At 48.0% G+C, this 23,313-nt stretch overlaps 1 protein-coding gene and 1 pseudogene across 2 annotated transcripts in view; both read right to left on the bottom strand.

Annotated features, from left to right (window-relative positions):
- Syx5 (syntaxin 5) overlaps positions 1 to 23,313 on the bottom strand; it is a 292,245-nt gene that overhangs the window by 158,258 nt on the left and 110,674 nt on the right. The gene's annotated exons all lie outside the window — the stretch shown is intronic.
- On the bottom strand, positions 648 to 2,440 carry LOC135895965 (uncharacterized; annotated as a pseudogene).

Below are 23,313 nucleotides of genomic sequence, written 5' to 3'. Positions count from 1 at the left end.
GCTACTGCTACAGGCTGCTCGAGAATTGAACATTTTCCGAGATCTCGTGGTCTCTAAATCTTTGTCGCCGGGTGTGCAAGGCTACAGAAGCCACAAGCAGCAGCGACGAATGCAAGGCTTTCACGTGCCTCTGGCTACTTCATTGCCATCATCTTCATCCGAATGGCAGTAGCAGCCCATTCACTGTCTGATGGCACTATTCCCCTCCCACTCACCGTGGTTGCTCAGTGGCTATGGTGTTGGGCAGCTGAGCACGAGGTCGCGGGATTGAATCCCAGCCACAGCAGCCACATTTCGATGGGGGTGAAAAGCGAAAACAGCCATGTACTTAGATTTAGGTGCACGTTAAAGAACCTCAGGTGGTCAAAATTTCCGGAGTCCTCTGCTACGGCATGCCTCATAATCAGAAAGTGGTTTTTGCCCGTAAAACCCCATAATGTAATTTTTATTCCCCTCCCCTCCCGGGCAATAGTGCCGACCCAGTGCTTGTTATGACTAGAGCCCCTAACTTTATGCAGTGGAAAATTTGAAATTCTGCAAATCAAGATAGAGAAATCTGCAAAATTCCTCAGTAACATTGAACAGACATAAGGTACATGTAACAGTTTATTTATTAAGACTTTCAGAGTCTGAACATGCTTGCATATTTAAAACTGAAGGAAGCTGTTAAGGCTGGGCATCAGATGATGCTTTGTACTCTCTTCGCTAAGAGAATGGCGCTTGTAGGACACAATGTCACCATAGCGAGTGAATTATCTTTCTGCGTCAAGAGAGTTGATCGGCATTGACAGGTATTTAAGGGCAAAGGAAGAAAGCGTTGGAGTCAGCTGTTCGGCACTAGAAACGGCACTATGTAAGTCCCTGTTACTAGACTTGAGTTCTTGGGCAGACTTGAGGTACACTTGCCATTCAGCAGCTAGCGCTGGTGACTCTTTCCACAGTCCAGGCACACCTGCAAACTCTGCCCTCTTCTCTGAGAAGCTCCCGACTTGCAGAGGATCCGAGCACCTCACACTCTTGAAGAACTTCCAAGTGTCAGATTTCTCCAAATACACTAATGCTTTGCTACCTACTTTACTCATTACAGCCTTCATTTTGTTTGCAATCCGATGGGCCTCGTCATATGCAATGTTTTCTTTCTTCAGTTTTGTTTCAAAATCTTCCTGTGCAGCTGCTTCCAAATATTTCCAGAATACAAACAAAGCATTGTACGCTTTATGACAGGCTGCACGCTGACTCTCAGCTGCATTCAGCAGGGTGGCAACTTTTTTACCAAACACTGCAATGCATCGCATGCTGTAGTTAACCTCAGTTGAGGGCTCATTCAAAAGTTTCAGAGGAGAATCAACGCATGCAGTTTCTCCATACTTTCATGAACTTGCCTTAGCAAAGAAGGATAGTGCTCAAAGTACGCAGAATGCTACTCCACAGCTTCAATCCACGAATTCCACCTACTTTTGACAGGTGCTGGAGGAGTTTTGGCACACTGAATCCCGCACTTTTCTAGATGAGATTTATAGAAAGATCTCTTCCTACTCGAAAGCCAGAACGCCTTCTTCATACAGGCAACAAATTTGTCCACTAAGGGAAAGGATACCTGCAATGTACTGCCTACAATGTTTACCGTATGGGCTACACATGTAATGTGAACAGCACCTTCGCACAGTGGCTTTATGCAGTCATTAAATAATTTCACCATATAAGCAGCGTTATTGCTTAGAAAGCCCGTTATACCCTACTTTGTCAGTGTTCTTGTTGCAATGTGGCCCATCACAGACGAGTTCACTTCATCCACGAATTTAACTTGCACAAGTACAGGTTGTAGCGAAGCACTCGCGCTTCTGGCTGACTGGACGAACATGTTCACAACCGATTTTGATCGGTCATCGGTGGTTTCATCGCTAATTACCGACACCATGATACCTTGAAACATAGCTTTCAAAGCTGTTTCATGCTTCTCAAACAATTTTGGAAGTTGGCGGCGGAGCGCATCAGATCCAGGCACCGAATCGTCGTTCCGAAAGTGTGTCTGCAGAAACGTTCTCAGTTTCGGATTGTCAACCTTCTCTAGGGGAATATTCGCAGATATTAACACATCGAGGAATTTGAGCACAATGTTGTGTCTCGCCTCGCCAGTGGTGATTGCAGATTCAAGCTTTTGCAGTCGGCTTTGCTTTCTCGGCATTCCTGAACCCCCAGTGCCATCTTCTGATGATTCCTTGCCACTTTTTCACTTGGAAGAGTCTCTTGCTTCTGCATTCTTACGATGACGGCTGCTCTCGATGTGCTCGTCAATAGTTGAGTTGCGCCGATGACCAACTGCTCTCGCATAAACTCGGCAAAAAAGGACTCCTGCATCTTTGTAAAAGCTGGCATTCTTGTATTTTCGAGCACGTTCAATGGCTGTCTTCTTGCTCAAATGAGATCCTGTGGGAGCCATCATGATTAACAACTCGAAACACAAAGCAAACGGTAAAATGACGCACTTTCTGTTGAAGCAAACGTTGGATGGATTGATGACTACGGCTATGGCTGAGCCCTTTGATTCGGGTGGCGGCTGCGCCAGCTAGCCAATTTTTTTACAAGGCGAGAATATTTTCATATGAAATTAAATTTCATCAGTAAAAGGTGCCGAGGCAATAGAAAGACTCGTACTATTAATTACTAAGAAAACACTACCAGGGTGTCTACCAAGTTGACATTTCCAAATTCCCTGAGTTCTCCTGGTTTTCCCTGAGTGCCTTTGCCGAATTCCCTGAGCGACACAGAACTTTGTTTTATGTCAAGCGACGGGCTGACACCATGTCGCCCGATAGTGTCACTCTCTAGTAAGCATGCTAAAAATTTTTTTAAAAATGACTTAATCCAGCTTGAATAGTAAGGGGTAGTGTTTATTTTATTCACAAAGAAAACGGAATGGAGAAGTTAGAAAAATGCAAAGCAAAAAAAAAATATATATTGGAAAAAATGCGTAAAACTCATAGTGAGACATTCTGAAATACGAATAAAAACGACATGCATACAGAAGCAAATATTTTCCAAGATGAGCTATTTCTATCAATATTATCTCAAGGTGCTGGAGACTCCATATAAAAGGCAAGTCAAGGCGGGAGAATGCCTCTGAATATTATAGTGACCCATCGTAAATATTGTTACGGTGAAGTGAAGGAAGACGTTGAATTGGACTAGAGAAAGACGAAGTCTGGCGGTTGCCTGAACGCCATATCCATCATTTGTAAATATAAGTTATTTTACACTCGTGAGCCTGCTTTCTTCCCGCAACATTTTGGTGGAAGGTGCGGGGTACCACCACGGAACTTCGCAGCGGACGTCATCTACCTGCTGCCACAATGGCAAATCAGCCGACACAAGCGACAACGCCTCGGCAGCCCGTGCCCACGGTCATCCTCACTCACCCACGGGACCCGGGAACATTTTGTGGCACGGACAACGTCGACGTCGAGGACTGGCTTACGATGTACGAGCGAGTGTGCGACAACAACAGGTGGGATCCTACAATGATGCTTGCAAACGTAATATTTTATCTGAAGGGAACTGCGAAGCAATGGTATGACACACATGAAGCTGACCTAACGAGCTGGGATGTTTGCAAAGAAAAAATGCGAGACCTGTTCGGCAGACCTGTCGGTCGTCAGCTGGCAGCTAAAAAAGAACTTGCGTGCCGCGCTCAGACGTCCACAGAATCCTATGTCGTGTACATACAGGATGTGCTGGCCCTCTGTCGCAAGGCTGATGACAACATGACCGAGGCAGACAAGATTGGCCATATATTGAAAGGTATTGCAGACGATGCCTTCAATCTCTTGATGTGTAAGGATTGTGCCACTGTGAATGCAATTATTAAGGAGTGCCGGCGCTTCGAACAAGCGAAGGGCCGCCGCGTCACTCAAACTTTCGACCGGTTGCCCAATACCGCCGCGACATCTTCTTGCGAAGACCCGCCGCGGTTCGTTCAGCCCGCAGGACCGGAAGAAATAACACGCATCGTTCGCCGTGAGCTTGAGGCCATGGCCCCGGCTCCCGTTCGTTCAGACTGTCGGGAAAGCGTACCCGCTATCTCCCTTATACAAGCGGTCGTTCGGGAGGAAATAGCAAGTTTGGGCATTCCATCTCTCTGCTCAGTCCGCCATACCAACACCTACCAAATTTCTCCGACCGCTCGCTCCCGGACGCAAAGCTTTCCACCACTCCGTCGCAACCCAGCTGAATGGCGCACAGCGGATGATAAACCCATCTGTTTTAATTGTTCCGGTATTGGACACATCGCCCGTCATTGCCGCAACCACTGGTCGTCGCCTCCTCGGTGGTCGTCTCCGAGTCACTACAGCCAAGTACCCGACAATCGCACTTTCTCGCCCTACACGCCGACTAGGAACATCAACGCCGACAGTGCTCCACCAAGATCCAGCCGATCCCCGTCTCCGCAAGGTCGTAGGTCCCGTTCGCCTCTCGTTCACCGCTCTTCGTCCCCTTCTGCAACCGGTCGCTTCGCTTCGGGAAACTAGGCGGTGCAGCTCCCGGAGGTGAAGCTGCAACTCCGACCCGGCCCACAAATCCTCTATTGACCCTGCCTACATGTGGAAACCTGCTGGACATTGAAGTCGATGGCGTTCCTGTTAGATCTCTCGTTGATACAGGAGCGCAGCTTTCAGTTATGAGCGCTGCTCTCCGCCGCCGGCTCAAAAAGGTTCTGACCCCCGCCGTACCGTGCACCGTGCGAGTCGCCGATGGGAGTACGTCACCTGTCCTTGGAATGTGCACAGCACGTGTGACCATTGGGGGCCATTATACCGTTGTTCTATTTATCGTCCTTGAACACTGCCCACACGACCTAATTCTCGGCCTCGACTTCCTTTCGAAACACTCTGCCCAAATTGACTGCTCCGCAGGTGTTGTACAGTTGGACCTGCCGCTTCCTGCCGACGCAACCACTTGTGCTCCACACCGCTTATGTGCTGCTGAATTTGCAAGGCTGTCTCCACAGGCTGCTACAAATGTCCTGCTGACGCCCTGTCCTCCCGTACCTGATGGCGAGTACGTCCTGTCGCCGCTTACTGACGTGGTTTTGTCGCGTAATATTGCCCTACCGAGCACCTTAATTCGGATCCGCGAAAACTGCGCTCGCGTGCCCATCCTCAATTTTGGGTTCTCGTCACATGTTTTGCCACACGGTATCGCCATAGCGCATATCACTCCTTTGGAAGAATTTCAGATTTCTTTTTTGACCTCTGAATCCTTCCTCAGTACGAACGGACCTTTGTCATCCACTCCTTCGTACTCGACGCCTGCGGACGATGTTTCTAAGATGATCGCCCCCGACCTTCCTTCCGAGCAAACAACAGCTCTTCGTCATCTCCTGTCATCTTATCGGGACATCTTTGATTTGGACGACCGTCCACTTGGCCAGACATCTGTTGTCACGCATCGCATCAACACCGGCGACGCCAGCCCCATTCATAGGCGGCCATATCGTGTCTCGGCAACAGAAAGGGCCATCATACAGAAAGAAGTAGAAAGGATGATGGACAAGGACATCATTGAACCCTCCAGTAGCCCGTGGGCATCACCGGTTGTCTTAGTAATGAAAAAAGATAACTCGTGGCGCTTCTGCGTTGACTACCGTCACCTCAACCGGATAACAAAGAAGGATGTTTATCCCTTGCCTCGCATTGATGACGCTCTTGACTGCCTTCACGGATCCCAATACTTTTCATCAATTGACCTCCGCTCCGGCTATTGGCAGATTAGCATCGATGAGATGGACCGCGAGAAAACCGCCTTTGTCACACCGGACGGTCTGTACCAATTTAAAGTCATGCCCTTTGGATTATGCAATGCGCCAGCTACATTCGAGCGCATGATGGACTCTCTCTTGCGCGGCTTGAAGTGGTCTACATGCCTGTGTTACCTCGACGATGTGATTGTGTTTTCGCCGAACTTTGAGAGCCACCTGCGGCGCCTCACAACCATACTCTCCGTGTTTCGCAGGGCTGGCCTTCAGCTAAACTCCTCCAAGTGCCATTTCGGTCGCCGTGAAATTAACATGCTTGGTCATCTCGTCAACGCCGCCGGAATCCAACCTGATCCACAGAAAGTTCACGCCGTGCGAAATTTTCCTGTACCTTGTTCAACGAACGATGTCCGTAGTTTTCTGGGCTTATGCTCTTATTTTCGGCGATTTGTGAAAAATTTTGCGGACATCGCTCACCCTCTCACTGACCTTCTTAAGAAAGACGCCTCTTTCTCTTGGGGACCGCTACAGGAGAAAGCCTTCTCTACCCTGATTGAGCGGCTTACCACTTCCCCGATTCTCTCCCACTTTGACCCTTCTGCGCCCACTGAAGTACGAACTGACGCGAGTGGTCATGGCATCGGCGCTGTCCTCGCTCAGCGTCAACAGGGCCAAGACCGTGTCATCGCTTACGCTAGCCGCCGCCTTTCCACGCCCGAGCGAAATTACTCCATTACTGAGAGAGAATGTCTCGCGCTCGTATGGGCGGTCACGAAATTTCGCCCGTACCTTTTCGGTCGGAGCTTCTGCGTTGTCACCGACCATCACGCCCTCTGCTGGCTCTCCTCCTTGAAGGACCCAACTGGACGACTTGCACGTTGGGCATTGCGCCTACAAGAATATACATTTTCTATTATATATAAGTCAGGACGCCTGCATAAAGACGCTGACTGCCTGTCCCGCAATCCCGTGGATCAACCGGACGATACCGATGCAGACTCGGACATCAGTATTCTGTCCCTCTCCGGCTTCCTCCACATTGGCGACGAGCAGCGCAAGGATCCTGTTCTTCGAACACTTATGGAACGCCTAAGCTCCTCGCCCAATGACCCGTCCCTTCGGATGTTCACCTTGCGCGATGGAACTTTATACCGTCGTAGCGTTCGTCCTGACGGCCCGGAGCTCCTCCTAGTCGTCCCCAAGCACCTTCGACTCACCGTGCTCCAGCAACTTCATGACGCTCCTACTGCTGGACATCTGGGCGTCACTCGTACTTACGACCACCTGCGGCGCCGCTTCTTCTGGCCTGGCATTTATCGCTCTGTGCGCCGTTATGTCGCTTCTTGCGACCTGTGTCAGCGCCGGAAGACGCCTGCTATGCCTCCCGCTGGTTTGCTTCAACCCATTGATATACCTACAGAGCCCTTCTTCCGTGTGGGCCTCGACCTCCTTGGTCCGTTTCCAATTTCCATCAAAGGAAACAAATGGATTGCTGTAGCAACCGATTATGCCACTAGATATGCCATCGCACGAGCCCTGCCAACCAGCTGCGCTACAGATGTCGCCGACTTCTTACTAAAAGACGTCATCCTGCACCACGGCGCCCCTCGCCAGTTGCTGACGGATCGCGGCCGCTACTTTCTATCGAAGGTCGTTGATGATCTGCTCCGCTCCTGTTCTACAGAACATCGGATTGCTACCGCGTACCACCCTCAAACGAACGGCCTCACCGAGCGACTCAACCGCACACTCACTGAAATGCTCGCCATGTACGTTTCCAACGATCACCGCGACTGGGACGTCGCTTTACCATACGTCACTTTCGCATACAACTCGTCCCGTCACGACACTGCCGGATTTTCACCATTTTTCCTTTTGTACGGCCGCGACCCCACCTTGCCTTTTGACACGTTGCTACCTTCCGCAGTACAGTCACCCAGCACTGCTTACGCTCGCGATGCTATTGACTTAGCCGCCCAGGCCCGAGATGTCGCCCGTCATCGCCTCACAGTCTCGCAAGCTTCTCAAAAGCGACGCTACGACCTTCGGCACCGAGACCACCATTTTTCACCTGGTTCCCTTGTCCTTCTCTGGACGCCTTCACGTCGTGTCGGCTTGTCGGAAAAATTACTGTCCCGTTTTTCTGGTCCGTACCAGATCTTACGCCAACTGTCCGACGTGACCTACGAGATCGCCCCACTCGGTCAGCCTTCCGTGCCTCCCAACTTAACCAGTGATGTTGTTCACGTCACCAGGCTCAAGCCCTATGTCCCCCCAATAAGTGAGGCTGTTTAACTTGCACCGGGACGGAGCTCCCCCACCGGGAGGGTGATGTTACGGTGAAGTGAAGGAAGACGTTGAATTGGACTAGAGAAAGACGAAGTCTGGCGGTTGCCTGAACGCCATATCCATCATTTGTAAATATAAGTTATTTTACACTCGTGGGCCTGCTTTCTTCCCGCAACAATATACATAGTGACTAATATTCATTAATTGTACAGTGAGCCTTGCTACTTTTCTTCAATAAATATATTGAATCACGCGCTCAAATTACTTGCGAAGGTTAATTATTGGGCCCAAGCATTACAACAAGGGAAAAAATAATCTTTTGCGATTACTACCTAAACCCTCCACTTCACTTTCACGAAGGCCCTCTTTGAAGGGACTTCAAAGAGAGCAATGTCTTCGTGAAAGCAATCGTTTGAAGCGATACATTTCACTGAGAAGTGGAATGGGTGTACATAAAGAGAGCAGAATGTGCAATTTACTCAAAGCCTAATGTTCACTGTCAATTCCTTGTAACCACTACACAGTAATGGCAAAAATAAGTTGTGTCCACAAATGTTATGCTGTGACTGAAGGGGATATTACGAGAGTTGGAGTTTGTTTCTTCGGTGTTCTCGGTGAGCTAAACAAGGCATCATGTTTCTTCTAGGGGAAATTAGGGGCATGGTATGGATAAGGTGTCAGCAATACTCCAAATCGGTGGGTTAAATGCGCATTTTCAAGTAGAATAGGTATGCAAGTGGTCCATAGCCTTATTAGTCTGTTTTACAAGCGGTGTAAGACTTAGACTGCTGCACTTACATCTACAGTGAAGATAAAATGGTGAGTAGCCAGTGGTGCCATGCCTGGACAAGTTGTAGGCGAAGGTAACATGAGGCAAAGTGGCAATCAGCAATTGCGGTGGTCGGCAGAGACATACATTGAAAGCTTGAAAGCATATCAGTCATACGGCAGCACGACAGGAGCAGCCCCTAGACTAGAGGACAGTTCGATGGTGTCCTTGGTCAGCATTTCATCGACCTCTGCTTTGATTGGCGGCAGAAACATGATAAAGGCCCCGGAGAAACAGTTTAGGCTCGCCGGTATAGATGTAGTGCTTAACAACTGTTGTCTGGCCTAAAGGGCAATTTTCGAGATCAAGATGTTGGTACATGACAGCAAGAGCCGATGACGATCTTCTGTTTGCGTAAGCGGGAGATCTGCACATATAATTTTTTTTTAATTGGCACATGGTGACGTGATGGCTGTGAGAGAGCCGGAAACACTGAGGGCCTTCGATGGCTAGCACAGAGATATTGCATTCCGGCAACAACGACACAGTGGCAAACGCAGGACCAGCGGGTAGCACATGGGTAGAAAGTCAAAAGTTCAAAAGAGGCAGGCAGATTTTGTTTCCGCGTATGGCTACTACGGGTCTAAACTTCGCCTTGGGCAGGTCTCTGGACACAGACAGGCCGACAATGGAAACTGACCCTGGCAGCATTCAACACCTGAACTGTCTCGAGTGAAGCTAGCCTAGCAGGACTCTTTGAGGAACTATCGGACATTCTTTGGGATATCATTGGCCTTAATGAGGTTAGATGAACTGGTGAGGCTTATACAGTGTCAACTAATGGCCGCGTCCTCTGCTATAGAGGACTTCCAGAAAAGAAGCAGTATGGAGGATTCCTAATCCATAAGGACACAGCGGGCAACATTGATGAATTCTACAGCATTAATGAGAGGGTAGCAGTAAGTGTAATAAAACTTAGTAAGAGGTATAGAATAAAGGTAGTACAAGCCTACGCTTCCCACCTCCAGTCACGATGATGAAATATATCAGATTTATGAAGATGTGGCATTTGCGATGAGAAAAGTGTAAACTAGGTATACTGTAGTAATGGGTGACTTTAATGCAGAAGTGGGGAAAAAGCAGGCTGGTGAACAAGCAATTGTCAATACAGCATCGATTCTAGAAACACTAGAGGAGAGATATTGGTAGATTTCGCAGAAAGGAATAAACTGCGAATAATGAACACCTTGTTCAGAAAGTATAGCAACAAAAAGTGGACGTGGAAAAGCCCTAATGCAGAAAAAATAAATTAAATAGATTTCACACTTTCTACCGATCCCAGCAAAGTGCAGGATGAAGTGTTAGGCAGGGTAAAGTGCAGTGATCATAGGTTAGTGAGGTAAATGATTTCCCTCAATATGATGAGAGAAAGAGTAAAATTAGACAAGAAGAAACAGGCCAACTTAGACACAGTAAGGGTAAAAGCAGACCAATACAGGCTGGTGCTTGCAAACAAATATGCAGCTTTAGAATAGAGATGAAGATGACATAGAGGTAATCAATAAAACAGTAACTAAGCTAGCCTCGGAAGCAGCAATTGAAGTGGGAGGTAAGGCATTAAGGCAACCAGTAGGTAAGCTCTCTCTCCCAAGTAAACAAAGGACTTAATAAAGAAATGACAAAGCATGAAAGTGTCCAACTCAAGAGATCAGATAGAATTTGCAGAACAGTAAAATCTGATCAACAAGGAGAAAATAAGGGATATTTGAAATTATAACGTGAGAAAGACTGAGGCAGCAGTAAAAAATGAATGCAGCATTAAATTGGTGAGAAAAATACTGGGCATATAAGAAGCCAAGATGTATGCACTGAAAGATAAGCAGGGTAATATCAGCAATTTAGAAGATATAGTGAAATGCTGTGGAAGAATTCTATACTGACCTGTACACTACCTAGCGCAGATGGCATCAGATGCAGTCATGCTCTGTCACAAAGACAGATATCTAGCGACGACCACGCACATAGCTTGGTTTTGTGGCCCGGAGTGATATCGTTGTGAAGAGAAGGCAGCATACCTGTGCATACGAGTGCTGGGACCACAAGATTTGCGAGCCATGCTGAAGGCAAATGACGAAAGCGCGAGGCAAGAAACTCCGACTCGGGCGGTGATACGAGCTGCCAACTGCCAAAACGTGCCAACTGCCAAACATTAGGAAAAAGCAGAGTAGGGTAGATCGAAGCTTAGGCAGTTGTTGAAATCTAGAATTAGAACAGAAAAGATTTCACAGAAATTCAGACGCCACAAATTCCTCTTGGCCTCAGCGGTGACAAGGCATTGTAAGCAGAGGAACCAAGCGATGCATTGGGTACGCTTGAAAGTCTGCTACACTGCCGTTCACTTTCTGGCGGAAAGAAAAGCAACTGCCTAGTGAACGGAAGGGCAGTGTGCACATGGGTTCATGAATGCGCCGCTCCCCGAGTGTTTGGAGGTAGTGGGTGGAAACACGCGGCTACTGTAGGTATTTTGGGCAGATCGGCTTTGTAATGGTGCCGCGACTAAACAACCCGTAGACATGAGTATGGGAGACCCGCTCGAACGAATCTTAAAGGGTGTGTTCGTGAACACCAAGTGATTAAGAACATGGTACTTTTAAATAACATTCTATTATTTGTTATTTTAGTATTCATTTTTTTTGTCTTCTTTGCCATGAAATCAAGTAGCGTGCTGAGAATCTGAAAAAGCTGAGATGTAAAGAAGAATGCACTGTACATTTTAAGCTGTCAGTGTTCTCTGTTAGCGAGACTCGGGTACTTTTTAGTTTGTTGTTCATTTTCTACTGAAACCTGATTGCTGAACGTTCGTGTAGAGAAGGTGTCAGTGGTTCCTTTTGTCATATTTATGTTTACAGTAAAAGGTTGTGAATTCGAATTCCATGTGGAAGCTACAAAATTTCGTATTATACAAACTTTGAACTAATGAAAGTAAGAGAAAATGTTGCTCGGTTAGCGTGGCGTAGCGTGAGCGTGTGCATGCACATGCTACGTCACGTTGGCGAGAACGTCTATGGACGTCCGCAAGCCAAGTTTCATCCGACGCCAGCGCTGGTTTCTCCCCTGGTGGAACGATTTCACTTCAAACGGGTGTAGGTTTCCGCCGCCGCTTCCCTTAACGGTCGTGCCCGCGTTCAGTTCACACTGCGTGGGAAATGTCTCTTGTTTGCGATGGTGCCTCTTCGGATGACCGGAAATTATGATTGTGTTGTTAACTGTACCGACGGCAATGTAAACACGAAAGGGTTGATGCCACCAGTAAAATTCTGCGGATTCACAAGAAAATGGTACGAAAAAATCAGACGACAGACATGGATTACTGCGGTGCGCCGAAGGAAGTAAACAACTGGCCAACGAAGCGAGCTTGTTCATTGATCACTCCTGAGTGTATGATGGTTTTTATATGTAACCAACATGAACTTAATAATTACTCGGTATATGATCTTTTTATTCATATAAAAAAACTTTCAGTTGTTTGACCAGCGCTTGCCCTGTCTTCTTTCTCGTGTCTCGTTTGTGTGTGCGCTGCCCAAGGATGGAAACCACTTCTGTTGTATGTGCTAGCAGTGGCTGAAGTTCAAGCGTGCCAAGAAATTGAATATGTGCACGATGCATTGAACATGACCGGAGTTCATTCCTGCATCACCACTGCACCGATCAATCTTAATGGACGATGCACGCCCGCATCTTGGTCGTGCCGGCATTGCTAAAGAAGAAATGATTACTAATACTTTCGACTTCTATCTCTTGAGCACTGTTAACAAATGGCCAAGCTATTTACATTGCTGCCTCTATTCTATATTGTAGGGGACGTACTAGTTAAAGTTATGTGCGCATGTCGTACTTATGCTATGCAGTGATATATTTTGTTTATTTCTGCACAGTGTCGATGGAAGTCCGTTGTCGCCATCAGATACAATACGGATTTGTAGCAAGCATTTTGTGAGAAACTGCTAAAATGACTTTAGCTCGTATGTGCCGTATGTATGTGCCGCATCGTACATGCCGTCAATTTTTCCTGCGGCACATACGATGTCGTTTCCAGTTACCTGCTGAGCGTCACTTACATGGCTAAGCAGACGCTGCCCTTTCGCCGCATTGCAGACATAAAAATAATCGTAAAGCGTACCGATCTTCTTGAAGGCAAACAGAAGCGTGCACAGTCTGTTTCACACTTAGGGGAAAACTCTGAATGTATTGCATCTTGATGCGGCAAGCAATGGAGTCGTGCAGCGGCGGCGGCTCGACCAGGCGCAGACGCTCGAGGGGCGGAGTCGTGATCTGCGTCGTCTGCTACGGCGGCGCACGCTGGCCGCCTTGTCGGGAAGCGTGCTACTGTCAGGGGCAGTGCACCAATTTCATTGGTACTGCGGGAACTGAGCTGGTATTCTTTACTAAACGTTGTGCGATGCCAAACTCAGCCTTCATTGGCGATAATGGAGTTCCACAAACTTCTTTTGACAGCATGCTTCGTTTGGTCTTTTGAAAGGCCGCGGTACTGAGCACATGCACATATATTTCTTCACTGTGTGTGCTACTGTAATAATCAGCAACAAGATGCACCAAGATGTGCGCGCAATGTGCTCAGTCTTTATTTGACTTGAAAGAAAAACAAAGCACTCAACAATGATAACTATGGGGGTCGAACACGATGAAACAAACGGATATGATTAAAGGAATGTTTTAGGTTAAAAGAATGAGCTGGAAGTGATTTTTCTCGACAATCAATCACTACACCAGACAGACCCTGCCCACGGGTGGGGAATAGGACATGTCACGCTATGAACTTCAGTTAGTATCTCACCATGTCCCAGCGGCAGCGATGACAGCGCTCATCCTGGAAGGCAGTGAAGTGTAGAGTGACTTGATCAGGGATGTGCTCATTCGCAGCACGTCTCAGTCACTGACGATGGTGGATCGAAGCCTATCCTCGAGCGACTGATAGAGGGGATCGTGCGCCAGTAATACTTTCAACGAGCCCCAGACATTTTAAATGATGTTGGCACCCGGGGATGTGGCGCCTGGGATCCAGCAGCTCTTGCACAACACGAGCAGTGTGGATCGGCGGCCTATCGTGTTAGAATATGTAGTTGCCTTGCAGGAACGGGCTGTCAAGAATGTATGGAATCAGTACATCGTCTGTGACTGCCCAGCATATTTCAGCGATGAACTTAGCTTCGAGGCGTATCAGTGGGCGTCGCACAACACTTAGTAAAGAATACCGGCTCATTTCACGCAGTAAAGATGAGATCAACGTACTGGAACTGACAGCAAAATGCTTCCCGACAATAGGTCCGTTCGATTTACCTTGCACTGCGTGAACTAGTTCCTGGCAGTTCAGAAAAAGTGTCACACTCATGCAGCGCCAGTTCAGCAGTGCAGGCATAGCGCGACACTAGCGCCAAACTGAAACGAATGCTGAAGTGCAGGTAGTGCAGGCCTTCTGCTGGTCTTGGCGCTTCGCCAGCTGCACGTCGACTTTTGTTCATGGATTGATCCAGCCTGCCCGCGGTTAGGCGAAAATGTTTTGAAGGTTGTACAGGCTGGTTGATATATGGTGGAAACCGCTATGGATTGCGGCGCATCATCTGCAGCCATCGTTCAAACAGTTATTGAGCTGATGGACTCAGACAGTGAAGACGAGGATTTCGACGATGTTGCAATAGAATTCCTAAGTATTCCTAAGTACTGTGAAGAAGTCGTGAGTCGCTACTTTGATTTTGAATTTAAAAGACATTTCCGCCTATCGCACGGTTCCCAAACACGGTTCCCAAACACGCCTATCGCCAAACACGGTTCCCATCTTCATTGACGATCGGCGTCAGCTTCGTTGCCACGCCGCCTATTGCAACGCAAATGCTGCCGTCGTCTGCTGCCATGGCTGTAGCACGACCGGCACCACCTCTCAACACGGTGCAGGATCTGCCTGAACTAGCCCTGCACGACGCCTGCACTTATTTAAAACGAACGCCGTAGTTCAGAGGGCGCCACGTTGCACTGCCAAAACGAATGGCCGAGTGTGGCACTACATGAACTAGTTCAGGTAGTGCAGATAAATCGAACGGACCTAATGTGGCCAGCGTGCACCGCCGTAGCAGACGACGCCGTTCAAGACCCCGCCCCTCTAGCACCTGCGCCTGCACGCGCTGCTGCTGCCACCACCTGACTCAAGGGCTCACCGCGTCGCGATGCCAGGCGCTCCGAATTTTTCCCTAAGTGTAAAACGAACTGTACATCGTCCTTCGAATAAAACATCCACGCACACACCCATAGGCACACGCCGCGCGTGGTACAAAACGTGCCCAAACACGCGCAGTGCAAGAGGCAATTAAGGTAGTGCAAATGAGAGATAGGAGAGGCATACCACTTGCTAGTTGAATTTTACCCCCGCGTGCGGCGCTCTCAACGCCGGCGCAGCAGCGCCGCTCTCGGTGCCGCTCTTGTCTATGTTCGAAGCACTGGCAACGTAACCAGACGCGGTCAACATGACCTGACATGCCCAATGTCAAGATGGCTCTTGCTCCATCCGCGCGTTCGTCGTGCTAACTGCACCAACTCACAATGCGTGGCGTGGAAAACAAAAGGTGCCCACGCCGCTTTGCTAACGGTCGCAGGCTGCCGTTCAAAGCAGCATGCAGGTTGGGGACTTTTCTGCACATGCTCCGAAAAGAACAACCGATGGCACGCGCGTCGTAGTCTAGAAGGGACGGCTTTTCGGCTGGCACAGCGCAAGTGCCGTGCCACTACACGTGCCGAGGCTCGTCGCAGAAACGAGAGGTCGTGCCCAAACAAGTATCCCAGCAATGCTTTGAGCAATAGCCACAAATCTCAAAGGCTATGATTTTTGGTACTGCGACCACAGATAAACGTCACGGCCGCCGTGTTGTAAACTTTACCTGGTGCTGCTTTTCAGCAGAGAACTTCGTAAATAAAGAGTATAGCCTCCAAGATGTAACGAAAAAAGAACGAAAAGAAAGGTGCAGTTTCACCAGAAAGACGAAGCATCGATTGTGATAGCAAATTAGCAGACAGTTGTATGAAGTAAGGATAGTACTTTTATCGGCCGTATGAACTTGTAGTCCACAGCCACTGTAGTCCTCCATAAAGAAAGCAACAAAATCCCAATAAAGAAAGGCGTCAGGCAGGGAGATACGATCTCTCCAATGCTATCTACAGCATGTTTAGAGGAGGTATTCAGAGACCTGGATTGGGAAGAATTGGGGATAAGAGCTAATGGAGAATACCTTAGTAACTTGCGATTCGCTGATGATATTGCCTTGCTTAGTAACTCAGTGGACCAACTGCAATGTATGCTCACAGACCTGGAGAGGCAAAGCATAAGGGTGGGTCTAAAAATTAATCTGCAGAAAACTAAAGTAAACTTTAAAAGTCTCAGAAGAGAACAGCAGTTTATGATAGGTAGCGAGGCACTGGGAGTGGTAAGGGTATACATCTACTTAGGACAGGTAGTGACCGCGGATGCGGATCATGAGACTGAAATAATCAGAAGAATAAGAATGGGGCTGGGGTGTATTTGGCAGGCATTCTCAGATCATGAACAGCAGGTTGCCATTATCCCTCAAGAGAAAAGTGTATAAGAGCTGCATCTTACCAGTACTCACGTACAGGGCAGAAACCTGGAGGCTTACGAAAAAGGGTTCTAGTTAAATTGAGGACGACGCAATGGGCTATTGAAAAAAACGATGGGTGCAACATTAAGGGTTAAGAAAAGAGCAGATTGGGTGTGGGAACAAACGCGAGTTAATGACATCTTAGTTGAAATCAAGAAAAAAGAAGTGGGCAGGACATGTAATGAGGAGGGAAGATAACCGATGGTCATTAAGGGTTACGGACTGGATTCCAAGGGAAGGGAAGTGTAGCAGGGGGCAGCAGGAAGTTAGGTGGGCGGATGAGATTAAGAAGTTTGCAGGGACAACGTGGCCACAATTAGTACATGACCGGGGTAGTTGGAGAAGTATCGGAGAGGCCTTTGCCCTGCAGTGGACATAACCAGGCTGATGATAATGATGGTGGACTTGTAAACATTCGCTTGTTAACTAAAATACTAAGCATGGTGTCAGAGCACACAGCAAACATCAAGACATCCCACCCGATGACTTACGAACACTGGCTGTCAATACGCTGGCGTGAGGAAATGCAGCAACAGTAGCGAGCGAAGCGACATTCGTGCTGTCTATTACTTCAGCATAAAGTGAGCGTCGAGAACGCGCAGCATTCACAAAACTAAAAGCCGCCCATGCAACTAGACTCTGCCCCCAACACACATTGCTCTCAAGATAGGGCCAAACAACCGCACGAAGCCGCTACACACACAGTTGCAGCCACAGAGAACACCCCAGCCCCCGGCACCTCGCCTGGCGGGACATTACCTCTCATGTAATGTCCCGCCAGGGACCCTTGAGGTTCAAATAAATAAATAAATAAATAAATAAATAAATAAATAAATAAATAAATAAATAAAAATAAAAAAACATCAGGTGCCCCGTGCGCGAGAGCAGACTGCGCGTTTTCACTTCACATCCATCCCTTTCATGCAGCCGAGATTGAGTCACAATCGTCAGCTCCCCTCGTGCGCTTTCACTCGCACATACAGCATAGGGCGCGCTGCAACAATGTTATCGTCCTTGGAGGACTTTGTAGGGAACTTTGTTCTTAACGCCGACAGCCCCGCCAACAGCAGAAATGCGCTTGGGGTGTCCATATACTTGCTATCACAAAAACTAGGTAAATGAGAAGCATGCAGCACTGCGCACGCATTTTTATCTTGAGGTCTTGAGAGAGGGAGAGAACTGGCCTACAACAGACGACTGCAGATGGAATGAGCAAAGCTGCACAGTGACAACCGTCGCTAATCTGCTCCCGTGCACTAGCACTCTCGCATCGCCGATGACGCGGAGTTCGAATTATCGGCGGCGGTGCGGCATTCGGTGTCAATTGGTAGGATGCGTTATATATTGCTTTCAATACATTGTTGGACGAACTGCGGCGGCTACTTCCAATTATTCGAAATTTCAAATTAACGAGTTGTGAATTGATTAGCTTTTACTGTATGTAGGCTAGAAAGAGCCTAAATGATTCGTTTTTATTGTGACATGATTTATGTATTGTACGCGTAAGTTGTGTCAGTGTAGAATTTCGATTTACCATTGTTTTTATGTCAGTCGCGGGTGTTTGAGTATTTTGTTTCATAATTGGTTAGAACTATTTCTGGGCTTTCAATATGTGGTACTCATTTTCCAAGTGCATTTAGACAGGAGTAAGCGGGGGGTTGTTTCAGTTGGTGGTTACAGTTGTCGGATGTTACTCTGTACTTTTGCGAAGTGGCACCTAAGCCCGCAGATTAGCAGCACTCAGCCTTTGCATCATGGCTTTCGGGGGCAAAATTAAGTCATCTTCGGCGAACATGGTCTTTAGCAACCTGCCCACATTACAGTTGAGAATCGCTTGCGAGGCAATTCTGACTTGATTAACACTGTCATGCGTTGAGAATTAAGGAAAGGTCCTTATCTTACAGGTGTCTCGCGTTGTTCGGAAACCTTTTTATTTTCTTTTGTTTAGCGTAGCCAGATATCAAAAAGTGCTTTGTTCAATCATTTTGGTTTGGTGGTTTGAAAAGCATTCGGAGGGTGCTTGCTCTGGCCGTAGTGGCCTGTCGTTGATTCTCGGTCGTTCCAGTGGACCTTCTCAGGGCCGAGCAGCAGGGAAGACCACTGGCAAAAAAAAAAAGAAAAGTGTAACCCTCCAACCAATCATCAATGTTGCTCAATCAGTGCATCCAATTTTCCAAGTTGCGTTGCACAGCTCAATTTCTAGATGCATTGTCTGGCGGCAGGGGTGTTGTTGTGTCACACTGTGCCTATCATCGAGGCAATGGGTGCTCCCCCTTCGTTCTTATGAGGTGGCTGCTTTTGGGCTGAGCTTCCAACATCCACCGACAACCTTGACATCCTCATGACAGGCCAACTCGCCCAACTATGCATACGAACCTTCGAAGTTTCATGAAACTGCCCACCCCTTACCATAGGTCGAACTGAGAAATCCAGTGGCGCACCACACCAAGCCTGCTGTCATGACGAAAGGGGAATGCAACGCAATGGGTCATCAAAGGGATTTAAGGCTGAACTGGCTCACTTTTAACACAGAGAGGGTCACCAACAGCCATCCCGTCAGTCTGGTGTGCTCTGGCCACTACTTGTATATTTTCTGCTATATCTGCACATATTGCATAAAGCTTTTCGTTTCCTCTAAATCTGCTCCAAAAGTTGTCTCTCGTCCTACACCTCATGGTCACAATTGAAATCTGCGTTCTGGTGTCTGTGAGGGCCGGCCGTAACAGTAACGTCGTCCAATTGAATGTCCAGAAGGTTTCAGCGCGTAGGTACAGTCAACAGAAGCATGTGGATTGGAGCAAGGGGGCAAATGTCGAATGTTTCTTCCAGGTAGATACCAAGATCGAGTGCTCCAGTTTGAAGGCGATGACCAGCTATTGCAGCAGTGACAAGCAATGTGCCGAATGTGAGAGCAGTTGAAACATATGGGTCGATCGTCTGCCGTCCTCCAGTCAGGCATGTTTCTGTAGCGCAAAGGGTAGACCTCGTTCTGGGTGGCATTTGCAGGACTATGTTCGGGTGCAGGAATAGAACCGACAGCACGTGATAAACTCAGGTTCGCAAACTTCTGGCAGACGAATGCTTGTATGAGCGACATGGAGGGTAGGCTGGCTGAATGAAAGTCTGGAAAAATTACCATAGGAGCTATTGCTACGAATTCGCAATGGACAATGCGAGTCACATCTTCCAACACTGTAGACTGCGCAGACATCAGTGGGTCCTCACATGACCATGTGGTGGCGGTGTTAGGCAGCTGAAGGAACTGGCAGATGATCTAGCGGCTCCTTTCTTGTTCAAAGCGTTGACATTCCTTAACTATGGTGTCGACCGTTGTACAGTCTTGGTACACAAGTAGATTAAATGTGTCGTCGGCTATTCCCTTCAAAACGTGCCAAATCTTATCAGCTTCAATCATTTTTGTGTCAGCTTTTATACAAAGGCCCAGTATGTCCCGTAAGAGAGCTGCAACCTCATGCTTGGCATCACAATGCAACGGCCACTGAGCTACCATAGCAGGTTGGCAGCGAGAGAAGAATAACAAAGATTAGTAATGTTTGCACCAAAACACAATAAAAATTAAATTATGGGGTTTAGCATGCCAAAACCACTTTCTGATTATGAGGCACGCTGTAGTGGATGACTCCGAAAATTTCAACCATCTGGGGTTTTTTAAAGTGCATCTAAATCTAAGTACACGGGTTTTTTTTGCATTTTGCCCCCATCGAAATGCGGCTGCCGTGGCCACGATTCGATCCCACGATCTCGTGCTCAGCAGCCTAACACCATAGCCACTGAACAACCACAGGGGGTCCAAAACACAATCAGAGAAAGGGAAATGCAAAGGCAGGACAAGCACTTTTGCTTTTTGTGACTATGCTTTCAGCACGAAACTCATTACTGTTCAACATGCACACACCAGCCCAACCGCAAGCACTGCTAGGTTTGTGGGAATCCTTGATTTTCCATGTCGGCCGCACACACGCCAAGCAGACTGGGGAACCTTCCTTCACAGCGGGCTGTACACAAGAATCGCAAGCCGGGAGTGTCACGCGAGATCCCTCTGACATCGTCCGAGTCTCTTGGGTCACCAGCAAGCGGCGAGTGTGGAAGTCTCCACTGCCGCTCCCGTCTTCCCGCACACGGTTAGTCAACCACAGTTTTGCTGTGGCAGTCGCTGCGGCCATCCATAACCCCAACTCATAAGTCGGAAGCCTTTCTTTACCCAGCATATTACTCTCTTCAAGGGAACCCTCAGCGATGTCAACTATAGCTATCTGGCCTGCTCGAAGTGTTAGTTTCAAATGTAATAAATGCTTTCTGAAAGTACACACGACCATGTTGCTTGTGTCCTCGAGCTTGTACCGGACTGCCATTGATGGGCATGCGTTGTAAGATTTGGAGGACGATCTCGCCGCTGCCACCAGTTACAGGAGTTGTAGGTCGTAGAGAGGAACTTGCGAGGAACTGGGCGTACAGGGTTTTATTTACAGTATTTACATTTTAAACAAGAGATACATTTACACAGTTTAGTGTTACTCCCAAAAGGAGCCCGCATGACGAAGCATACAGCAAACAAGCACACAGCTCATGAGCACATTCACGAGCAGCTAGACGAGCAGCTAGACGAGCAGCTAGACGAGCATACAGCACACAGCTTATGAGCACGATGACGAGTACCTTCTCGAGCACACGACGAGCACACACTAGCAGCCGACAACAGCTGCTTATAAACACTCCATTGGTCCCTAGTTCCCTAGGTGGGAGAACCGTTTGACCAGTCATCGAAGTTGACCCGCCGGTTGTCCATTATCTTGAGTTTTGAAAGGCACGTCGGTTCCTCGAGCTGACCTTCGCAGCGCAGCTGCCAGTTGCCTATTGTCTTGCGCCTCTAAATTCTAAAGCTGCCTTTCTCCTGTAGTCGTCACGAGTGCCAGCAGACTGTGACGAATCCTGGGGCCCACGTCTCGCAAAGCACCCTTTTGTTAGGGAAGCTCTTCTTGCTGCCGAGAGAGACCATGAAGACCCAGCAAATCAACCAACAATATGTTGGGTTCCAAACGTGGCTCGCCCTGCTGTCGTCACCGATTCTCCGAACGAGGTGCATGGTGGATTAGCACTTTCATCCTCGCTGGTTCTCTGAAGTGCGCCAGCTCCACGGGTCGATCGAAGCATGCGCAGCGGGCTGAAATAGCTCCGCAGAGCAGTACCCCTGCAGGCCGATCCTAACAGCATGCACCAACCGCGGGGCTCGGTGTGTAGATGCAGAGCGCCGTTGGCAAGCCCCTAACGTGTGATGATGATATATGGGGTTTTATGGCGCAAGGGCAAAGAGAACCAGGCTAGTGTTAATGAGTTGGAAATGCAATTGTGAACTGCAAGAGGTAGACATTATGTGGCTGTAAAAGGGCCTTAAAAAGAGCTGCTTTAAAGTGCATAAACTGTACCATATTTATTTGAATCTAGCCCAATATTTTTTTTTTTTTTTTCAAGTAATCATATACCAAACTCTAGAGTCGGCTTAGATTCGATAATTTTTAAAAATGCGCCAGTTTGTAATCGAAAATAAATATGGTGCATAGCTAGTGCCATTAAGAAAAGTCAGTATCGCAGCTGCTATTAGCCGTGCCAGTAGCCAACTCAAGTGACCGGTGCCCTGTGTCGTATCAGCATATGGCATGGCCCATAGCATGGCGTTATATAGCGCCGCTTTCCAACGAAAAGTTGTGCTAGCCACAGAGGCATCGTCAAACATTCAAGCCGGGTGGGACTTCAGCACCGATGAGAAAAACGTCCATCGTTGGAGGGGGCAAGGGGGGACGCTTTTTGCGTGGCCACAACAAGGAGATGACAGCGATAGGAAAAATAGGCGCGCGATAAGAGAGAAGAGCTGTTCGAGATCGCGCCGCGTTTCGATGCGTGCGAGCCGTGCCGCACTGTCTGAGCATGCATGGGCGCGCAGATGCGAGCTTGCACGCATCCGCAAGCGTATGTGTGGTCCAAGGAGGTTGGTGTGATCTAGGCTACAGCAACAAGGCTAACAGCGATGATAACGTAGAGTGAGCTCAGCATGTTCAGATTAAATAAATGCGTTTTTCATTTCGTGAATGCTGACCTCACTTTTTTTGTTTGGCCTACATTTGAGGTAAGGTTTTTTTAATTTTTGCTGGCTTCGGACATTCGAGGGTTGGCTTAGAATCGAGCCCGGCCTAGATTATAGTAAATACGGTATATGTAATAAGATTATGGCAATGGCTGATGATGCATACTATGAACATGAAAGATACATTCTAGAAGGACAATACATATACTAAATATATCAGTGGCAAGAACTTGTGAGAAGCACAACTGTCTGGACAGAGCCTTAGCAGCACAAGAGCCTGGAGGCACGTGCTATACAGAATACTACTACGCAGCAGCATCCTCTGGCCAGAACATGCGCTACGAATTTTTTGGGCTGATAACATGTATACATTGTCACTGAAGAAACTTAGAACTGCTTTGGTGTTAAAAAGTGGCTCTTCACGAAGAAACATAATAGGATGGAGGGGGACATGATAGCAGTATGCTACAAGGAAATATTTCTGTTTTGGCTGCCCAACACTCACGAAGGACGTGGAGCGTGGTCAGCTGCTCGCCACATCTACCACAAGTTGGTGGTTCATCTCCAGTCAGCAAAAAATTGCGAGTGCCCTACGTGTGTCCTATTCCGAGACGACAGAATAGGGCCTCAGTTTATCGTATTTTCACTGTGGAGGGACAGCAACCCAACTGTGGTTTGATTATGTGGAGCTTATTGTTTGTTTCAGCATCCCACAAGCGCT

Source organism: Dermacentor albipictus, chromosome 7 (assembly GCF_038994185.2).
Source record: "Dermacentor albipictus isolate Rhodes 1998 colony chromosome 7, USDA_Dalb.pri_finalv2, whole genome shotgun sequence".
Classification (NCBI taxonomy): domain Eukaryota; kingdom Metazoa; phylum Arthropoda; class Arachnida; order Ixodida; family Ixodidae; genus Dermacentor; species Dermacentor albipictus.
This window is presented reverse-complemented; position numbering and strand designations above follow the sequence as displayed.